This window comes from Rhagoletis zephyria, unplaced genomic scaffold (assembly GCF_001687245.7).
Source record: "Rhagoletis zephyria isolate East Lansing unplaced genomic scaffold, Rhagoletis_zephyria_1.1 Rzeph_scaffold_00274, whole genome shotgun sequence".
Taxonomy (NCBI): Eukaryota; Metazoa; Arthropoda; class Insecta; order Diptera; family Tephritidae; genus Rhagoletis; species Rhagoletis zephyria.
In genome coordinates, this window is record NW_016157358.1 from 9204 (window position 1) to 13711 (window position 4508).

General features: G+C 38.8%; 1 long non-coding RNA gene across 1 annotated transcript in view; it reads left to right on the top strand.

Moving 5' to 3' along the window:
* Positions 1 to 2265, top strand: part of LOC108358609 (uncharacterized) — a 7682-nt gene extending 5417 nt beyond the window's left edge. Inside the window, exons 2-3 of the long non-coding RNA XR_001846797.1 lie at positions 314 to 315; positions 2198 to 2265. This is a non-coding gene — a long non-coding RNA (uncharacterized LOC108358609). The remainder of the gene's footprint in view (positions 1 to 313; positions 316 to 2197) is intronic.
* The last annotated feature ends 2243 nt before the right edge of the window (positions 2266 to 4508 follow it).

A 4508-nucleotide genomic window follows, 5' to 3' on the forward strand; every position in this document is an offset into this window, starting at 1 on the left:
ATATGCATTATTTCGGTTTTCAACCGAAACTGGGCATGTATGCATACCTTCGTCTTTCACATATGCATTATTTCGGTTTTCATACGAAACTGTGCATGTATGCATTACTTCGTCTTTCACATATGCATTATTTCGGTTTTGAACCGAAATTGTGCACGCATGCATTATTTCGGTTTTTGTTATATGCTTTATTTCGGTTTTCTAACGAAAGTGTGCATATGGATCATTTCGTTTTTTCTAGTATGAATTATTTACTTCTACTTAGTAAGGCTTTTAATCCCTAAGCGCGGCCGAAAGTCGCCTATGCAGAGAGAAGTTCTACGCAAAAATACTTCCGCCCTTCTTTTCCGGAAACACAGAAAGGAGAGTTCTACTTAGTACGGGTTATAATCCCTAAGCGCGGCCGAAGGCCGCCTAGGCAGAAAGAAGTTATGCGCAAAAATACTTCCGGTCCCCATTTCCGGCAACACAGAAAGGATAATTCTACTTAGTAAGGGTTATAATCCCTAAGCGCGGCCGAAGGCCGCCTAGGCAGAAAGAAGTTATGCGCAAAAATACTTCCGGTCCCCATTTCCGGCAACACAGAAAGGATAATTCTACTTAGTAAGGGTTATAATCCCTAAGCGCGGCCGAAGGCCGCCTAGGCAGAAAGAAGTTATGCGCAAAAATACTTCCGGTCCCCATTTCCGGCAACACAGAAAGGATAATTCTACTTAGTAAGGGTTATAATCCCTAAGCGCGGCCGAAGGCCGCCTAGGCAGAAAGAAGTTATGCGCAAAAATACTTCCGGTCCCCATTTCCGGCAACACAGAAAGGATAATTCTACTTAGTAAGGGTTATAATCCCTAAGCGCGGCCGAAGGCCGCCTAGGCAGAAAGAAGTTATGCGCAAAAATACTTCCGGTCCCCATTTCCGGCAACACAGAAAGGATAATTCTACTTAGTAAGGGTTATAATCCCTAAGCGCGGCCGAAGGCCGCCTAGGCAGAAAGAAGTTATGCGCAAAAATACTTCCGGTCCCCATTTCCGGCAACACAGAAAGGATAATTCTACTTAGTAAGGGTTATAATCCCTAAGCGCGGCCGAAGGCCGCCTAGGCAGAAAGAAGTTATGCGCAAAAATACTTCCGGTCCCCATTTCCGGCAACACAGAAAGGATAATTCTACTTAGTAAGGGTTATAATCCCTAAGCGCGGCCAAAGGCCGCCTACGCAGAAAAAAGTTCTGCGAAAAAATACTTGCGCCTTTCTTTTTCGGCAACACAGCCGGCACGGCCGAAGGCCGCCTACGCAGAGAAAAGTTCTGCCCAAAAATACTTCCGTCCCCTCTTTTCCGGCAACACAGAAAGGAGAGTTCTACTTAGTAAGGGTTATAATCCCTAAGCGCGGCCGAAGGCCGCCTACGCAGAAAGAAGTTCGTTTTAATGTATGCATTATTTCGGTTTTTGTGATATGCATTATTTCGGTTTTGAGTCGAAACTGTGCATGTATGCATTAATTCAGTTTTTGTCATATGCATTATTTCGGTTTTGAACCGAAACTCTGCATGTATGCACTACTTCGTTTTTCTCATATGCGTTATTTCGGTTTTCAAACGAAAGTGTGCATGTATGCATTATTTCGGTTTTTCTAATATGCATTATTTCGGTTCTCAACCGAAACTATGCATATATGCATTAATTCGGTTTTTTTCATATGCATTATTTCGGTTTTCAACCGAAACTGTGCATATATGCATTGTTTCGGTTTTTTCCGTATGCATTATTTCGGTTTTTTTCATATGCATTATTTCGTATGCACAGTTTCTATATGCACAATTTCAGGGTGCCCGGCACAGTGTCTCAAAGCTTATCGGCAATTTTTTAGAACCGTAGCTTGAGGAAAGGTCAAGTGAGTGGCATGTGCAATAAAGTTTTCAGCTCCCCCAAGTCTCCAGCCATAACATTGGCTCCATCAGTGTCCAAACCAATTAGGTTTCTTATTTTTAAATGCAGGATTGGCAAATGTTAAAGAGGTAAAGTTGGCAAATATGTATATGCAAAATGATGTTTGAAATATATATTTTTATAATTAAGAATTTAAAAAATTAATTCAACTATCCGACCAAAATCTTACTTTGCCTACCAACCTACCAAATGAAAAAGAAACGACCAAATTTGGTCGGAAAATTGCAATAGTGGCAACACTGTTATTATGGGAGTAACGATTCGGCACTTCGAGTCAGGGGTTGTACCCGTTACTCAGTAACGAATACATACGGTTTGCTACACCTGAACCAAAAATGCAAGATCACGTAAGAACGCGACGTTGTATTTGTAACTCGTTTTGAGAAAAAAAAATCGTGGAAGCGGGTTCGTTAGCTGAGCGTTTGTTTACATCCCAAGCACCACAATTTTATACTTTTATTTAACTAAATAAGAGTTAAATCAACATGGCAACACATTCTAAAGCATTTTAATGCATAATTTTACCTAAATTGTGCGTTTAAAGTGGCTTACAATAATTTTGGTTTTCGTTGTTTTCTTTGCTTTGTTTACTTTTAGCTTGTTTTCCAGCGAAACAAGATGGCGTAGAACCCGCTCAAAAATTGACTTTTTTCACTCTCTAGTTCTTACGTGATCTTGTGTCGTTCGTTCATGGTTTGCTACAGCTCTAGTGAGAGACCATTAGCTCGTTTCTGTAACAATTCTCTACCAAGGCCTTGTTCTGTACTGCTAATGAGTAGTAGAGAATGACGTATATTCTCTACCAGTAGAGAAATAATTGGTAGAGAAGAGTTACAGAAACGAGCTACAGATTTACTTTGTTCATCTCAACTCGTACGATAATAGGAGTCATCCCTTAAACTCGTAAACGTCGTAAAGCTCGTACATTTACGAGCCTTGTAAAAGAACTGTCAAAATTTGTACGGAGCTCACTTTACGAGCCCCTCGTAAAATTACGAGGCAAATTCGATGCGCAAACGACCTCGTAAACTTCATTGTGGTCGAGGGGCCGAAATTTGTATACTAAAATGTATGATAAAATAAATGAAAATAATAATAATCGAATAAAATGAATGAATTTCATCCACTAACTGTATTGACTTAGGTTAAATTTAGGACATGTTTTAATTGTAGTTAATTGTATTAGCCAAGTGATAGAGACAAGACGGCGTGATGTTAGGGAAAATACTACGAAACAAAAATTACCTCACAAAATTCTGGTTGATCTGCCAAACAGTCACTTTACGCACCTATTTACACCTTTTCACATAGGGGGCGTTCCCATAAAGGCCTCGTAAACTTACGAGTTTTACACAGTAACAGTTTAAGGGAATCCCGTAAATGGTTTACAAATACTAGAGACAAGCTTGCGCTGTTCATCTAAGTAGTTGTGAATATATGTTACCTGCCAACCCCGGTCTTAGGACAAACTCGTTTTGACTAGGCTAAACTAGATCAAGCGCCACAGTATTTTTGAGTGGAACTCCTTTCTACGTAAGCGGCCTTTGGCCGCGCTTCAAAAAAATAACCCTAATCAATCCAATCCGCACTACACAGTCCATAATATTGTTGCGTCCAACAATACGTCTTAGACGTATGTATCAGATCTTGATAGAACTAGTTTCGCCCAGGAAAAACTAGTTTGTCCTATGATCGGGTTTGGCCGGTAACATATACAGGGTGTCCCAGAAGTAACCTTTCAAACTTTAGGGGAAGGTAGGTGGGGGGGTGAGCTCTCTGATAAACAAAAAAATTTTAGGTAAAAGTGTTACCGTTTTTGCAATATATTTACATTTTTTTAATTAAAAAAAAAATCGTGCCTTTTCATATATTTTCTTTAACTGCATCTACAAACCAGGCTACACTTAGTAAATTTTTTATGTAAAATACTTCCAGATAGTTGCTTCTCCATACTCAAATGCAAAGAAGTTCAAATATATTAAGGAAACATCATAAAATTATGACTATTTTGGGATTTTTAACTTTTTGATATTTTCTTCCCCAACTTTGACTATCTGTGGTGAAAAAAAATGTACTGAGCTATAACTTTACATTACGTAAAAATAGTGCTCATTTAAAAAAGATTTCAGAAAGGTGCCACTCTTACTGTTTCGAATAGAAAAAAAAAGTTATAGCCGCTTTTGTGGGCAAAGGACTGAGACACGCTAGAATGTATTTAATAGATTTAAATTTAAGTTGCTCTTGTTACCGACCAATGACATGCTAAATAGTACAAAGGTACATTATTACCTGCTCCTGACATTATTTTATGTTACTTACCGGAATTCGAACTAGAGTCTATAACAAGGGCTATATCTATCAATATTTTTTGTGAAGGATGGGTTCACGTGAAATTAAATATACATGAGTTGTTTGAAGAAAAATTTATTCATTTATTGATAAAATATGCTCAAATTGGCGACCTTCTACTCTAATACAAGCTCGGCACCTTTTAAGAAAAGACGCTTTTAGAGATCTTAAACTCAATTGGGCTATCTCAGCAGCAGCTCCATTTATTTGTTCCCG